This window comes from Syngnathus floridae, chromosome 14 (genome assembly GCF_059516105.1).
Source record: "Syngnathus floridae isolate MCC-2025c chromosome 14, RoL_Sflo_1.0, whole genome shotgun sequence".
Classification (NCBI taxonomy): Eukaryota; Metazoa; Chordata; class Actinopteri; order Syngnathiformes; family Syngnathidae; genus Syngnathus; species Syngnathus floridae.
In genome coordinates this window covers 1,167,267-1,184,176 of record NC_142426.1, presented here as the reverse complement: position 1 = coordinate 1,184,176, position 16,910 = coordinate 1,167,267, and the positions used below count along the sequence as shown (strand labels likewise).

Genomic DNA, 16,910 nt, shown 5'->3' with positions numbered 1-16,910 from the left:
ATTGTTGTTCCTCATACATCACAAGTATGGATTTCTAGAAAACAACTTTTACGTTCTAAAGTAAAATGACAGAAATATTTTCTAATGTCAAATATCAAACGCCACCAACGCAGCGGAGGTGAATTACACTCCAAACCATGCCAGCAACGTCAAAAGCCTCAATTATTTGCGACACAAGAGAGACATAGAGCATTTCTGAAGTTTGAGAAATCATTTGAGAAATTACGATCGTATTTTGTTTCCCGATTTGTGTTGAATAAAGTTATGAAATTACAAATTTTCAAATAAAACACAGGGATGGGATCATTTCCTGTTCTCTCAGACCAAAAGTACACGTACCAAGACATACAACTGTTTTTACCTTCAATACTCAAAATAGACGCCCAATATATAGGTGATGCTGTTTGAAAGAACGAGCGCCGTCAGTGTTCGATCAGATACCTACAATCCTGTGCGCCAACAATGTTTAAAATAAGTGAGACATTAATGAACAAAAAATACTCGTTTAAACCTTCTATTTTGGTTGAGTCCTTGTAAGTATAGTGAATCCATCAACTTCTATTGTTTGTATTAGAAGGAATGGTTGCTGCAATTTGGCCCGTTTTGACTCAGATTTTCAGATCACTCGTTTCTCTTCAGATCGAATAAATCTTTCGCCTTTTACTAAAGATTTCCGTGGAGAGGAACAATAAGAGTATATCTCAATTTGTTGATGCTCTGCGAAAGCAGAGCGTTCTTTCTCTGTTAAAATATCAATATTGCAACGGATAGCCGCCTCTATCATACTCCGTGCAACAATCATACGTTCATATAATTCATACCGGCACATATGTGAACATGTTCACATAAACAGAGAAATTATGCCGAGTGCAGACAGACAATCACGTTTAAAACCTCGTTTATCATCCATCCATTTATCCATCCTATTCCGCTTGTCCGGGGAATTCCAAGGCGTTCCCAGGCCAGCCGAGAGACATAGTCTCTCCAGCACGTCCTGGGTCGGCCGCGAGGTTTCCTACCAGTGGGACATGCACGGAACATTTCCCCAGGGAGGCGTCCAGGAGGCATCCTGAAGAGATGCCTGAGCCACCTCATCTGGCCCCTCTCACCGTAGAAGAGCAGCAGCTCTACTCCGAGTCCCTCCCGGATGACCAAGCTTCTCAAGGGAGAGCCTGGACACCCTGCGGAGGAAACTCATTCCGGCCGCTTGTATTCTGGATCTTGTTCTTTCGGTCACGACCCAAAGCTCGTGACCATAGTTGAGGGTAGGAGCGTAGATCGACCGGTAAATTGAGAGCTTTGCCTTTTGGCTCAGCTCTCTCTTCACCACGACGGACCGGTACAGAGTCCGCATTACTGCTGACGCTGCACCGAACCGCCTGTCGATCTCGCGCTCCATCCTGCTCTCATTCGTGAACAAGACCCCAAGATACTTGAACTCCTCCACTTGGGGCAGGATCTCATCTGGATTTCAGTGATTAATGAATTCTGATTAATATCATAGTCGGTTTGGGCGTGTCGTTTCAGGGTCATAATTGTGTGTCTACCGCTGCCTCGTGGCAGTCAGGCCTAAAAAAAAAGATGGGAACGCCTGAGGGAGTTTCGCCAAGATGAATTAGGAAGAACTTTATAAAATAAAGTTGATGTTAAAACGTAGGTGGACGTAATGTCTGGAAGCATGTGTTCAACAGAAGGCTGTTTGGCAACAGTGAACAACAGACAAGTTCAGCAAGGTAATCGAATTAGCCGTGACCCAGATTCGTTCCGGCGATGCTGCGGCCACAACGCTATATGATCATGCAATAGCATACAATGAGTTTAGGGTCTTTTATTTAGGATCTTCAGCCAGGACACCCAGGCAAACTATGAAAGAATGTTGATGTTAAAATGTTGGTGGAACTATCCAACTCTGCAGATCCGATGATCCCAAAGATTTGGGGTGAGACAACATTGAAAAAACGTTTTTCTTTGTTGACAGTGTCACTTCTTTTGTGGCTTAGCTATTCTTCGTTTCACATCTAAAGTATCGTATCATTTACCTTGCGGCTTATACTAAACCGTACATAACACATCATGTCGCCCATACAACTCATGCATGAGATGCGATGGCTGAGATATTTAGGCGATGGGTTGCTACTCCATTGTGCTCTCCACTCATCATTTCAAATCACATCCTAGTCGGACTTTCATTATCTTCATCCAAAGTGTCTTGGCACAACGTACGTAACGTGACTTGTCAACACAAGACGAACTAGACGAGGTGGCCAAGAGGTTATGGCGATGGAATGCTAATCCGTTGTGCTCTGCACACCTGGGTTCACATCCCATCCTCGTCAAAAGTTGGTTTTAAATTGTTGTACAGGGGATCCTTGGTTTTTGAGTGTCCCCGTTCTCAAACAAATCAGTATTTGAACAAAAAATTCGAGATTTTTTTGGATGTCGGACGAAATTCGGTTGTCGAACCTCGCGAGATGAGCCGAGAGGACCCAACTGACTCCGTTCATTATTACATTCTCGTTACTCTGAGTATTGCATCAACTCTAATCGTGCCTCCAAAGGAAGCAAGTGGGAGCAGTAAAGCCATCCTAAAACACAAAGACGCCCCTAAAGCAATGCGACAGTGAGCGCCCGGTGCGCTGCGGTTGCGCGATCGGACCAAATTAAGCTCCCTGCGCACTGAGGTCCACTTAAATTTTGGAAAGTACATCAGGACTTTAAATATATTTTGTAAATTTTAGCGACCGCTCTGTCACAATAATGTGACCAGCAGTTTTGCGGTCGGTGACGCGCTGCAGTTGCGCGATCGGACAAAAATGTGCAAATGAAAAAATGCTTAAAAAAGGCGGTTTTTATTTTGCTTGGAACGGATTTTTTTTTTCCATTATTTGTAATGGGAAAACATGATTCGGAATTCGAATGATTCACTTCTTGAACAGCCTTCTGGAACGGATAGTGGTCGAAAACTGAGGCGCCACTGTATCCGTAATCTGGTTTGTATTTGACTCAATATAGTAATATTTGTACTCTTTGGCAGCTCGGTGGGGAACTGGTTTGCATGTCCGCAAAAGGGAAACGTGCTTTCGGCAGTTTGCAAACATATTGTATTAAGGCTGCGTTACATCTATATACAATTACGACAATATAAACTCCAGTGGTGGCTGTGCTTGTAAAAAGAAATGTGCAGGCAACTTGCACGAAGTTATTTTCTTCTAAGTGTTGTGCAAAAAGGATATATCGGTAGGCGAGAGCGAGACAGACGTACAGCTGACAAGATCATCTCGAGATAGGTGAGGAAACGAAAACGACCCCCCTGACTTTGTGGCCGTGCTTCGCAAGAAGAACTCAACCACAAGAACAGCTGCACTCAGCAACAACATCCAGTGGGGAGGAGACGGCCATCGACCAATCATGTTGTTTTGCATGTTTGAATATTCATATAGTGTCTCTTTATAACTGGGCAACCCGGAAGAATGTGTGGTCTCTTGATGGTTACAAGAACACACGAGTTTCAGTGTGAGGGACCCAGGACCCAGGCGCCTGTATTAGCTTGCTTTGTCAGGAATAAACAATTGGTAAATTCGGTCTGATTGATCAATTGGTCTTCTCTTTGACAGAACGAACTCGCAAAATTGTTAGGTGCGCGAGTGTGTGGATTAGGACATAACGACTCGTGTTAAGTGTTGATCGCAATTTGGAGTCAGATCAATGACTAGAATCCGTATCCTAACAATTTCCTGGTGACCCCGACGTGATGTCAGAGAAGGGTAATTGACAACTCGTGGTCTGTATTCAGGACACCGGACAGTGTCAGGGAGACTGTCTCTCGGTCGGCGAACCGGTTGGAAAAAGCGCACAACGCTGAGCTGGTACGACGTCTCCTCAAGGTAAGCAGAATGCCTGTTACTATAAGTCGAAATTCTGCAAATTGAAAGAGGAAATTTAAGAGGAGACTGTTGTTCAGATCAAATAAGGTGTGCAAGAAGTTAAGATACACACGGTGATTAAGTTTGGAATTTACGTGTGTAAGGCGTACGGTAAAGTCAGGGACTTACGCGTACTAAGGATAGGTTAGGGACCTAGTGCTTCATCGTGGCGTACAAAAGTGCGGTGACGATCGTTCTTAGATAACTGGGGTGTTTTTAAGAGATCCCCGAGGGGAAGTAAGGCTTCCTCAAAAAATATCCGGTGGTAACAGTTCCTCCTGTGAGGGATCAGACCGATAAAATATCCAAAATGAACCAACTTGGGGGGAGTGTGTGTGATGAGACGAGTGTGTGCTGAGAGGAATGAATGGAGTGAGATTGAAGGAATGTATGCTGATGTAGAAGCGCAAATTGTGAGTGGTATTGACCGATAGAAAGTGGCAAAGAAGCTACATGAGAGATGGATTCGAACTATTTTGTCTGTGTGTTCAGTGTTCGTGCGTAATCTCTGTAAAATTTGTGTCAGTCTGTCGTCGTTCGTCTGAGCTCTGTGTGCGTGCTTTGTGTATTGGCGTGCGTGCGGATGTGTGTGTGTGTGTACGTGCGGTTGTGCGCGCTCTCGGTGTGTGTGCGTTTATGTGCACACCCTGTATGGGTGCGGGCGTGTGAGGAGGAAGACGGCATGGATCAGAGAATGTTCAAGAAAGGAGGGGGCCGGTGGGCTCCAAGGTGGATTAGGACATAGCAATTTATGTGTTAAGTGTTGATCGCAATTTGGAGTCAGATCAATAACTAAAATCCGTAACCTAACAATTTCTTGGTGACCGCGGACGTGATGTCAAGAGAAGGGTAATTGACAACTCGTGGTCTTTAGCCAAGACACCGGACAGTGTCAGGGACACTGTCTCCCGGTCGGCGAACCGTTTGGAATAAGCGCACAACGTTGAGCTGGTACGACGTCTCCTCAACCCTGAGCTCATCACCGATAAGGTAAGCAGAATACCTGTTACTATAAGTCGAAATGCTGCAAATTGAAAGAGGAAATTTAAGAGGAGACTGTCGTTCAGATCAAACAATGCATGAAGTTAAGATACATACGGTGAATAAGTTTGGAACTTACGTGTGTAACGTGTACGGTAAAGTCAGGGACTTACGCGTACTACGGATAGGTCAGGGACCTAGTGCTTTGTTGTGGCGGACAAGGGTGCGGTGATGATCGTATTCAAATAGCTGGGGTTTTTTAGAGATCCCCGAGGGGAAGTGAGGCCTCCTCAAAAAATATCCGGTGGTAACAGTTCCTCCTGTGAGAGATCAGACCGCTAAAATATCCAAAATGAACCAAATTGGGTGAAGCGTGTGTGTGTGCGCGCAGAGGATCCTCATGAGTGGGTGTGTATATCAGTGTGTGTGAGTGAGATGTGTGTTCTATGGAAGAAATCAGTAATGGAGAATGTTTAGGAGGCTTTTGAGCGATAATAGGGAAATTGAGAAGTGTACAAGAAAGGTTTATGTGTTTAAGTTGGTTAGAGAAACTAAGATGAGCAAGTTGTGGCAGTAGAGAAAATAAGGAGTGTGACAGAAAGTTACTATAGGATGAGAATAAGATACAACAAATGTTGTGTAGAAGACATTGAAAGATGTCGAATGTGAACATGATGAAGGGCGCAACAGCAAAGTTGGCCTGCCCTTTGAGAGGTTGAGACTGATGAGCGTGCCTGCACTCGCGCGTAGTCGCAGGTCTGGGCTGTGCGCGTGGGCCTGTGCTATGCTCGTGCGGGCGGTGGGCCGGTATCATGATTGTGGCAGGAAATGGCCAGCCTGTAACCGGTCAACATTGATGCCGCGCCCCCAACGCACGGGGGGTGCTATGGCTGCGGGCGGGGCAGGGACAGTGTGAGTTTCTCAGTGAATGTTTGAAACAGTGAGATTGAGCGGTTGTGTGCGCGCTCGGTGTGTGCGTTTATGTGCACACCCTGTGTGGGTGCGGGCGTGTGAGGAAGAAGACGGCATGGATCAGAGAATGTTCAAGAAAGGGGGGCTCACTCGTAAATAATGATAAAGATAGGTTAGCAACACGAGCGATTTAGAGGTTCAAAAGAAAGACAATTAAAAGAAAATAACATTTTTGATTTGGACAATTGCAGGCTAACAGGAGCATGAGAAAGAAGAGCTGAGAAGCGGGATCCAATTAGATCGGGGAGATTGGAAATTCACAGCACCATATTCTGAGGCACATTTTTGAGCAAGCATGACACAGGTAATAACGTTTGAGAGGTCAAGACGTAGATCAGGGGTAGATGTAGAACGCAGACCTTGATAAGTTAATTTTGAATAATGATACTGAAGACACAATGTACTGTCGCATTAAATTGGAACTATAGACTAAAAAGTCGGAAATAGGATGAGTTGCAGGACTTACAATATAAAGACGAGATCGCTGATACTAGGAGAATTTGACATTTGGTAAACAAACGTTACTAGTGAATTGATGGCAGCAGCTACATTTGGAAATAGTCTTACAAGTTTGATGTCCCAGTCTGTCACTCTCAGTGCCAGGATCCCTGAAACTCGATCCCGAGACTCCGCCTGCAGCTGTGGACGACTACAAAACGGTGCCTGGCTTTGAGGCACCTTTGACCTTTGGCAAGGACAAAGAAACACTGTTGTTGTGCTTGGAGGGGGCAAGTACACCCTGGAGGAAAGACAACATCCTCGGGGACGAGAAAAGACAGTGAGAAGCGGAGGAACTCACAAAGATGAAAATGGACTCATTTGAACAATGGACTCATTCGAGAGTGATGGATGGGTTGGCTCTGAAGCAACCACAAAAGAACACCAACTTGAGAGTGTGAGGTGCTGCAAAAGAAGTGTCCGACGGCCAAATCGGACTCCTTGCTGTGGCGTTACCAAACTGGGTGGAGCTTGGGTCAAGGTGGACAGGAGCTTCATTGTGCACTGAGTTTGACAGAACTGAGGAGATTTGATAAAAATTGAATAATGCGAAGAGCTACAGAGAAAAGCATCATAGTCAGAGATTGAACAGATTTGGATAAAACAAATAGGTTAAAACGATAAGAAACAAGAGCGAGATCTGATATTTTGGCTCGTCAGGCTTAAGAAGTAGAAGTCGAGTTAGATAGACTTTAGAATAAGACATTTGGACCAAAGTGGATTCAGTCAAGAGGAACGGGGGCATTTTGGCATTTTAACAGGGATTGACAGCAAGGGAGATTGAGGATAGAAGAGCTGGACAGAAATGACATAAATTACATTAAAAACTGCCCATTCGAGGGGGAGGGCTTGGCGCTCCCTGTGTGGAGCTGCAGCTTTGCAGAGGGGGGCAGACCGCGCGAGGGAGTGGATGAAAGGAGTGGAAATAGGTGACTACTTAAGGAAGCAGGGAGAGGTGCTGGATGGTGTGACAGGCAGGATTTTTAGGAAGAGAAAAAAAGGGGGGGTGAGACTCGCCAAGAGGGGCAATAAAGAAAAGCAGACTGAGAAACATATTTGAGCTAGAAAACAGGAAAAAGGGGGCGAGCCAAATGATGACGTAAAAGCCAGAGGGAATAGTCTGACCCATCTTTATTGAATTTAATTAGGATAAGTAATAGAGATCGAGTTTGTAGGAGCAATCTGAGGTTATGGAGGCTCCCCTGAAACGCGGGTCCCACAGTTGGCCCCCCAGATAGACATATATGACAATTTGCAATGAATCTGATGGGCGAGTTTATGGAAAATTGAATTGGAGATTTTACAAAAGGTCATTTTGACAAGTATGTCCAAATGTGAAGAGTTACTATTAGGAGTCAATGTTTGCCTGCACACTAACATACTAACTTTGCTTAGTGTGGGAGGAGAGCTGAGTGATAGAGACGGATGTGTGTGTCTGCGAGTGTGTGGATGGGTGCGTGCGCATGTGATCGTCTATGACTGCGTGTGCGCAGTATGATTGGCCAGAGAGGTCTGAAGTTGTGGTGATGTGTTTGCAATTGAGGATAAAATTCCTTTCACCTGAAGGGGTGGTACAGATTGGAAGGTCTGGAACTGGTAAGTGATGAGTTCTGACCGGAACCATGGCTCAATAATCAATTAGGGGCACCATCGACAACAAAACGGTGCGATGGAGAAGGCCCATTTCAGTGATATGGTCAGACAAGACAGAACTAGTATCGAACATCAAGACTTTGGACAATTTGACGTGTGACAACTTTGAGCTCACCCGACGGGGTGACGGACTAGGTGGACAGTGACCAATTCTTTGACGCTTGAGCGTGTTTTCGACAACAGCACACTCTGCTTTGTTTTTCTGTGTGACTGGATTTTTTTTGCAGCATCACCCACCAGCCAAGGAGCGGATTGCGCGTTGCTTGCATAACTTGTTTTCATTCTTGCAGGTTGTCGATTGCGTTCGTGGAAAGCTTGTGTTGGATTTACAAGAATATGTTAACCCTTGCCCTTTTAGTTTTTATGATGAACTTATTGATGACGTGGTTTTCAGGACATGATCCGCGGGCGCCAGGATTCATTTTATGACTGTTTTTAGTTTTATACTTGATGTTTTTTTTTGTGTGTACAAATGTCCGCTGTCAGCAGGGCTATACGCTCACTGACAGGAGTGCGATAATTTTTGTTTGTGTTGCCGAGTGTGTGGTGGACAGTCAAGTTTCAAGGACTTGGGGTGATGGTCCCGGGGCCCAGATGGTAGCTAGAGGTTCCACGGGCCTGGCTATAATGAGTGTGGTGATGAGGGGGGACGCTTTGCAGGTTCCTTTTGATACGTAATGACACATTGGGTGAATGTGTCAAAGGGGGGAGTGGTAAAATGGGTGAGTAGGTTTCAATTTGTAATTGTGATATACAAAGTTTTTTTTCCCAAATTCACTTGTTTTCAAGCTTTAACAGGACATGCCAGAATTCACCTAGCAGTGATGGAAGGAGCAGAGGAAGACCAGTGCCATCTGGTTATGGTGTGGTGATGACAAATTATATAATCGCTTGCCGAAGAATGCATCAGGTATCTGTGCCCTCGTGTCTTTGATAATGCCTGTGGTGGTTGTCCCCATTAAAATACAGAATCTCAATTGGAACCTGGAGTCCCCACTGGCGGGGCTCCTGAAGCGAGGCAAAAGAGACGTTTTGCCCCCATGGTTGAGCGACAATGATCCAACATATATTGAGGCTATAGGAGTGCCCCGGGGTGTGCCAGATGAGTATAAACTCGTTAATCAAGTAGCCTCTGGATTCAAAAGTATTTTCTTGTGGATCACTCCCAATAAAAATGTAGACCGTATTAATTACGTTTATTACAATGTCCAACGACTTATACAGCTGAATCATTTTCTGCAGTTCATGAACAATTGGCTGCAACGTCATTAATGACACTCCAAAATAGAATTGCGTTAGACATGTTATTGGCTGAGAAGCATGGTGTGTGTGGAATGTTTGGTAATGCATGTTATACTTTCATCCCAAACAACACGGCACCAGGGGGCCGACTGACCCAGCCGTTAGAAGGACTAAGGACACTGAACAAAAAGATGAAAGATCATTCAGGTATACACACCGATATTTGGTCTGATTGGATGAAGACGTTCGGAAACTGGAAAGGGCTCATCATGACTGTGCGTGTTGCTGTGGCTATTTTTACTACAATTATGGTGTTATGCGGTTGTTGTTGTATTCCATGTATTAGATCACTCACTGTCCGGTTGATCGAGAAAACCGTTGGCCCGTTGCCACCGATTGGCCAATATACCCTGGTTGCTCAACATGAGCCGCGGGAGGAAGAAAGGACCAACAGCGTGCTGGTAACTGCTTGCTAGAGTAACGGGTGATGACCTCATAAATGAGGTCATGAGAGGGATTAAAGGGAAATGTGCTTTTGGGAGTTTGCAAACATATTTCATTCAGGCTGCGTTACATATATATACAATTACGACAATATAAACTCCAGTAGTGGCTGTGCTTGTAAAAAGAAATGTGCAGGCAACTTGCACGAAGTTATTTTCTTCTAAGTGTTGTGCAAACAGGATATATTGGTCAGGCGAGAGCGAGAAAGACGTGCAGCTGACGAGATCATCTCGAGATAGGTGAAAAAATGAGAACGACCCCCCTGACTTTGTGGCCGCGCTTCGCAAGAAGAACTCAACCACAAGAACAGCTGCACTCAGCAACAACATCCAGTGGGGAGGAGACAGCCATCGACCAATCATCACACAATGTTTTGCGTGTTTGAATATTCATATTGTGTCTCTTTATAACTGGGCAACCCGGAAGAATGTGTGGTCTCTTGATGGTTACAAGAACACACGAGTTTCAGTGTGAGGGACCCGGGACCCAGGCGCCTGTATTAGCTTGCTTTGTCAGGAATAAACAATTGGTAAATTCGGTCTGACTGATCAATTGGTCTTCTCTTTGACAGAACGAACTCGCAAAATTGTTAGGTGCGCCAGTGTGTGGATTAGGACATAGCGACTCATGTGTTAAGTGTTGATCGCAATTTGGAGTCGGATCAATAACTAGACCCGTCACCTTATCGTGGTGGAGGGGTTTGCGTGCCCCTATGATCCTAGGAGCCATGTTGTCGGGGGCTTCATGCCCCTGGTAGGGTCACCCATGGCAAACGGGTCCTAGGTGAGGGGTCAGACAAAGCACGGCTCACCCAAGCCCCTTATGATGAACAACATAAATGGACTTTGTTTTCCCTTGCCCGGACGCGGGTCACCGGGGCCTCCCTCTGGAGCCAGGCCTGGAGGCGGGGCTCGAAGGCGAGGGTCTGGTGGCCGGGCCTTCGCCCATGGGGCCCGGCCGGGCATAGCCCGAAATGGAAACGTGGGTCCCCCTTCCCATGGGCTCACCACCTGTGGGAGGGGCCGAAGGGGTCGGGTGCAATGTGAGCTGGGCGGCAGCCAAAGGCAGGGACCTTGGCGGTCTGATCCCCGGCTGCAGAAGCTGGCTCTTGGGACATGGAATGTCACCTCTCTGGCTGGAAAGGAGCCCGAGCTGGTGTGCGAGGCAGAAAGATTCCGACTAGATATAGTCGGACTAGCCTCCACACACAGTTTGGGTTCCGGTACAAGCCCTCTCGAGAGGGGCTGGACTCTCTTCCACTCTGGAGTTGCCCACGGTGAGAGGCGTCGAGCAGGTGTGGGTATACTTATTGCCCCCCGGCTGGGCGCCTGCACATTGGGGTTCACCCCGGTGAACGAGAGGGTAGCCTCCCTCCGCCTTCGGGTGGGGGGACGGGTCCTGACTGTTGTTTGTGTCTATGCACCAAACAGCAGCTCAGAGTACCCACCCTTCTTGGGGTCCCTGGAGGAAGTGCTGGAGAGCGCTCCTTCTGGGGACTCTATCGTTCTACTGGGTGACTTCACTGCTCACGTGGGCAATGACAGTGAGACCTGGAAGGGCGTGATTGGGAGGAACGGCCCCCCTGATCTGAACCCGAGCGGTGTTCTATTGTTGGACTTCTGTGCTCGACACGGATTTTCAATAATGAACACCATGTTCAAACATAAGGGTGTCCATGTGTGCACTTGGCACCAGGACACCCTAGGCCGCAGTTCGATGATCGACTTTGTAGTCGTGTCATCGGATTTGCGGCCGCATGTTTTGGACACTCGGGTGAAGAGAGGGGCGGAGCTGTCAACTGATCACCACCTGGTGGTGGGTTGGCTCCGATGGTGGGGGAAGATGCCGGTCCGACCTGGCAGACCCAAACGCTCTGTGAGGGTCTGCTGGGAACGTCTGGCAGAATCTCCTGTCAGGAAGAGCTTCAACTCCCACCTCCGGCAGAGCTTTTCCCACGTCCCGGGGGAGGCGGGGGACATTGAGTCTGAGTGGACCATGTTCCGCGCCTCCGTTGTTGAGGCGGCCGACCGGAGCTGTGGCCGTAAGGTCGTTGGTGCCTGTCGTGGCGGCAATCCCCGAACCCGCTGGTGGACACCGGCGGTAAGGGATGCCGTCAAGCTGAAGAAGGAGTCCTATCGGGCCGTTTTGGCCTGCGGGACTCCGGAGGCAGCTGACAGGTACCGGATGGCCAAGCGGAACGCGGCTTCGGCGGTTGCTGAGGCAAAAACCCGGGCGTGGGAGGAGTTCGGTGAGGCCATGGAGAATGACTTTCGGACGGCTTCGAGGAAATTCTGGTCCACCATCCGGCGTCTCAGGAGGGGGAAGCAGTGCAACGTCAACACTGTTTACAGTGCGGATGGCGTGCTGCTGACCTCGACTCGGGACGTCGTGAGTCGGTGGGGAGAATACTTCGAAGACCTCCTCAATTCCACCTACACGCCTTCCATTGAGGAAGCAGGGCCTGGAGACTCTGAGGCGGATTCTCCAATCTCTGGGGTCGAAGTCACTGAGGTAGTCAAAAAACTCCTCGGTGGCAAGGCCCCGGGGGTGGATGAGATCCGCCCGGAGTTCTTAAAGGCTCTGGATGTTGTGGGGCTGTCATGGCTGACACGCCTCTACAACGTTGCGTGGACATCGGGGACAGTGCCTCTGGATTGGCAGACTGGGGTGGTGGTTCCCCTCTTTAAGAAGGGGGACCGGAGGGTGTGTTCCAATTACAGGGGAATCACACTCCTCAGCCTCCCTGGTAAGGTCTATTCAGGGGTGCTGGAGAGGAGGGTCCGTCGGGAGGTCGAACCTCGGATTCAGGAGGAGCAGTGTGGCTTTCGTCCTGGCCGTGGAACAGTGGACCAGCTCTACACCCTCGGCAGGATCCTCGAGGGTGCATGGGAGTTCGCCCAACCAGTCCACATGTGTTTTGTGTACTTGGAGAAGGCGTTCGACAGTGTCCCTCGGGAGGTTCTGTGGAGGGTGCTTCGGGAGTACGGGGTGCCGAGCCAACTGATAAGGGCGGTTCGGTCCCTGTATCACTGATGCCAGAGTCTGGTCCGCATTTCCGGCAGTAAGACGGATTCGTTCCCAGTGAGGGTTGGACTCCGCCAAGGCTGCCCTTTGTCACCGATTCTGTTCATAATTTTTATGGACAGAATTTCTAGGCGCAGCCGAGGCGTTGAGGGGGTCCGGTTTGGGGACCTCAGCATCGCGTCTCTGCTTTTTGCAGATGACGTGGTGCTGTTGGCTTCTTCAGGCCGTGATCTCCAGCTCTCGCTGGAACGATTCGCAGCCGAGTGTGAAGCGGTCGGGATGAGGGTCAGCACCTCCAAATCCGAGTCCATGGTCCTCGATCGGAAAAGAGTGGAATGCCCTCTCCGGATCGGGGATGAGATCCTGCCCCAAGTGGAGGAGTTCAAGTATCTCGGAGTCTTGTTCACGAGTGAGGGGAGGATGGAGCGTGAGATCGACAGGCGGATCGGTGCAGCGTCGGCAGTAATGCGGACCCTGTACCGGTCCGTTGTGGTGAAGAGAGAGCTGAGCCAAAAGGCAAAGCTCTCAATTTACCGGTCGATTTACGCTCCTACCCTCACCTATGGTCACGAGCTATGGGTCGTGACCGAAAGAACGAGATCTCGGATACAAGCGGCCGAAATGAGTTTTCTCCGCAGGATGTCCGGGCTCTCCCTTAGAGATAGGGTGAGAAGCTCGGTCATCCGGGAGAGACTCGGAGTAGAGTCGCTACTCCTCCACGTTGAGAGGAGCCAGATGAGGTGGCTCGGGCATCTTATCAGGATGCCTCCTGGACGCCTCCCTGGGGAGGTGTTCCGGGCATGTCCCACCGGTAGGAGACCCAGGACGCGCTGGAGAGACTATGTCTCTCAGCTAGCCTGGGAACGCCTTGGGATCCCCCGGGATGAGCTGGATGAAGTGGCTGGGGAGAGGGAAGTCTGGGAGTCCCTCCTAAAGCTGCTGCCCCCGCGACCCGACCCCGGATAAGCGGAAGAAGATGGATGGATGGATGGATCAATAACTAGAATCCGTATCCTAACACCGCTTCACAGTTAAGAAAGTGCGGGTTCGATTCCACCAACGGCTGTTGCGTGTTGTTGATGATGTCCGTTGTTGGGTCAGGAAAACTAAGATGTGGGGTAACGGTTGGTTCTTTATTACCGTATTTGCCGGTGTATTGGTCGACCTTTTTCGATCCAAAATCGACCGAAAAAAATCGACCTCGACTTATACACCGAGTCATAAAATTTAACTTCGTATTCATCGCTTCAAATGTGATGGTAACCAAGGCCGTTTCTCATGCATCTCATTGTGTGTTGCACTTAGAAAATTTGAACCGGGCGGCGTGCGCGAGTGCGCGGCCCGCTGGAAGTCGAATGAGGCTCCGCGATCTCCTCCGCGGTGCTTATAAACAGCCGATCCGCTCGGCGGGGGCTATTTTCGGCCACTTGGCGCGTGCGCACGCCCTCCCGGATGTGCCGGGTGGGTGCGCGAGCTCGCTGGCCGCTGGAAGTCGAATGAGGCTCCGCGATCTCCTCCGCGGTGCTTATAAAGTGCCGATCCGCTCGGCTTGGAGCTATTTCCGGCCTCCCGGTGGTGACGGGCGGCGTGCGCGAGCTCGCCGGCCGCTGGAAGTCGAATGAGGCTCCGCGATCTCCTCCGCGGTGCTTATAAACAGTCGATCCGCTCGGCTGGAGTTATTTCAGGCCACTGTGCATGCGCACGGCCTCCCGGAATTTGAACACATTTCGTCAATAAATTTCGCATATTTCTGATTGAATTTTGAAGTTTAATATAATGCAACAATTGAGCTCGACTTATTCAAAGGATATATCATAAAATCGTAAATTTCCGTCGAATTTTAGGGGGTCGACTTATACACCGAGTCGACCTATACACCGGCAAATACGGTAGCAAGATCTTGAGTTGTTTAATGACACATGGCACTTCAGCAGATCTAACAACACCCCCCCATCTCCAGGTCAAAAGGATTCATACTGTCCGGGAAAGGCGGGAAAGTGTCACCTGACCATTTGGTATCTATGTGTATTGCAGAGTCACTGCACTGTGTGTGTGTGTGTGTGTGTGTGTGTGTGTGTGTGTGTGTGTGTGTGTGTGTGTGTGTGTGTGTGTGTGTGTGTGCGTGTGTGCGTGTGCGTGTGCGTGTGCGCGTGCGTGCGTGCTTGCGTGTGTGTTGTTGTAAGTCGGACGTAGTTGAGAGCGCCATGAGAACGTTAAAGGGGCAAGTGTGGGCGTGTATTGTATGTATAAAACCCGTGCCCTATGATGCGGTGCGCCCTATATGTGTTGAACACAGTCATGGCACACATAACTGAGACTGCGCCTTTTATTACGGTGCACGTTTTCATCGTGAAAATACGGTAACTCTGGTTTACGGTAGCGCTGGTTTACTGCAATTTGATGACAAACCGCAAAACTATTGGGCATGGAAAGCATCATTTATTGGCGTGACTAAAGACTTAAATTTTTCAGAAAGAGAGGATTCACCTCTAACAAGGTGGCTTGGTCCAAGATCTGCAGAGCAGACAAAAAGGGTTCATGCACTACCCGCTGGAGGCGTAAAGATGATTTGGGAATAGTTTGAAGAGTGTCACTGTTCCTCGGAAGCAATTGAGGACACACTGCTAAACAAGACCAAGACTATAAAAATGGGACCCATTGCCTCCCTGCTTGGCACTCAGCATTAAGGGTTGGAATTGGGGGGTTAGCTCACCAAATGATTCCCGGGCGCGGCAACGCTGCTGCCCACTGCTCCCTTCGGGGATGGGTTAAATGCAGAGACAAATTTCACCGCACCCAGTTGTGTGTGTGACAATCATTTGGACTTTAACTTTAACTTAAGATAGAGTTTCCAAGGCTAACAAACAAAGATACGAGCATGCTAAGAGACCCGGGAGACATCTTGTAGGAGCTATTGTGGACCAAGTCCATTGATTGATTGATTGATTGATTGATCGATTGACACTTTATAGATCCCTGAGGGTGAGGAAATTCAGGCCCCAGCAGTATTCATACCACAGAGCGGGTATATAAAAGACTCAGATGACATGAGCGCAACTCAATAGGCTCATATAAGGCTGCCACACAACGGTGCGACAAAGAAAGCCAGTCAGCACGAAAGTTAAAAGCCATCAAAGCAAAGCAACAAGACAAAGGAGAAAAGTAACAGCGGCTAACCAGACCCCCTCAATTCCAAAGAACACCTCAAAACACACAAAATAGCCTAATAGGGTCCATAAACAGGTGTAAGGGCAGTCAAGTTCAACGTCGCCCAATGGACCGTGGTCGTAAATCCGTAAAACATCACAAAACAAGAAAACGTGTGAGCAGCGTCCTGGGCACGTGCAGATGGTCACCATTGGGCTGGTACGGCGAAGGTCGTTGGTTCCTACGAGCACGAGGGAGCGGACTTCCCACACGGGTCGCCGCTGCGAGGCCAAGGCTCGGATGATGAGCATGAGCCGGATGAGCAGGATGGCCATCGTAGAGTCACGCCGGTCCCGACCGATGTGCGCAGCCATCCCAGCTCCCAGGGAAAACACATATCCGAACAATCTGCACACGCCGAGGTGCAGTAGAAGGCACCAGCACTGCCGAATGGACAAATAGGAAGAAAGAAAAAGGAGATAAGAAGGAAATATTAGAAAAGAGAGAACACTGCTGGGAGGCTGCCACTCACAGTGGTGCCAAAAAAACAAAACAAAAAAAAAAGGCCTTGCATATAAGGTCACCGCTCGTGGGGTCCGACAAATAGTGGATTTTGAAGTTTCTCTTCAGAGAGAATCTTTGGCCACAAAATGAGTAGGAGACAGGTTTTTCACCTGTGTGTGTTCTTGCATTGAAGGAATGAGGTCGAAATACAAAAAGTCCTGCCTAGCTACAAAAACAGATATGCTCAAACCTCATTGAATAAAGTACATAAGCAGACAAGTATATTCACATATTAAATAAATAAAAGAAACATTTGAAGCATATAATTATACCTACACACCAAATCAATAAAGAAGACATAACTAGACATTTTTGTGGTGATGAGAAAGGTTTTTATAACTTTATGATCTGATATATATATTTCTGAGGACTTTGAAATAACAAATGACTTTTGATATATTG

The 16,910-nt window shown here is 48.3% G+C and overlaps 2 long non-coding RNA genes and 1 other non-coding gene across 11 annotated transcripts in view; 2 read left to right on the top strand and 1 right to left on the bottom strand.

The window, feature by feature from the left end:
* The window catches only part of LOC148386888 (uncharacterized), a 39,250-nt gene that overhangs the window by 13,528 nt on the left and 8,812 nt on the right, over positions 1–16,910 (bottom strand). For 2 of the 9 annotated variants that reach the window (XR_015862484.1, XR_015862489.1), the window contains one exon: positions 16,154–16,387. The exons of the other annotated variants lie outside the window; for them this stretch is intronic. This is a non-coding gene — a long non-coding RNA (uncharacterized LOC148386888). The remainder of the gene's footprint in view (positions 1–16,153; positions 16,388–16,910) is intronic. 9 annotated transcript variants of the gene reach the window in all.
* LOC148386890 (U5 spliceosomal RNA) lies at positions 622–733 on the top strand. The gene has a single exon (XR_015862885.1). It is a non-coding gene; the product is annotated as a U5 spliceosomal RNA (small nuclear RNA).
* On the top strand, positions 3,397–10,310 carry LOC148386889 (uncharacterized). Its single transcript, XR_015862482.1, has 2 exons — positions 3,397–3,572; positions 3,794–10,310. It is a non-coding gene; the product is annotated as an uncharacterized LOC148386889 (long non-coding RNA).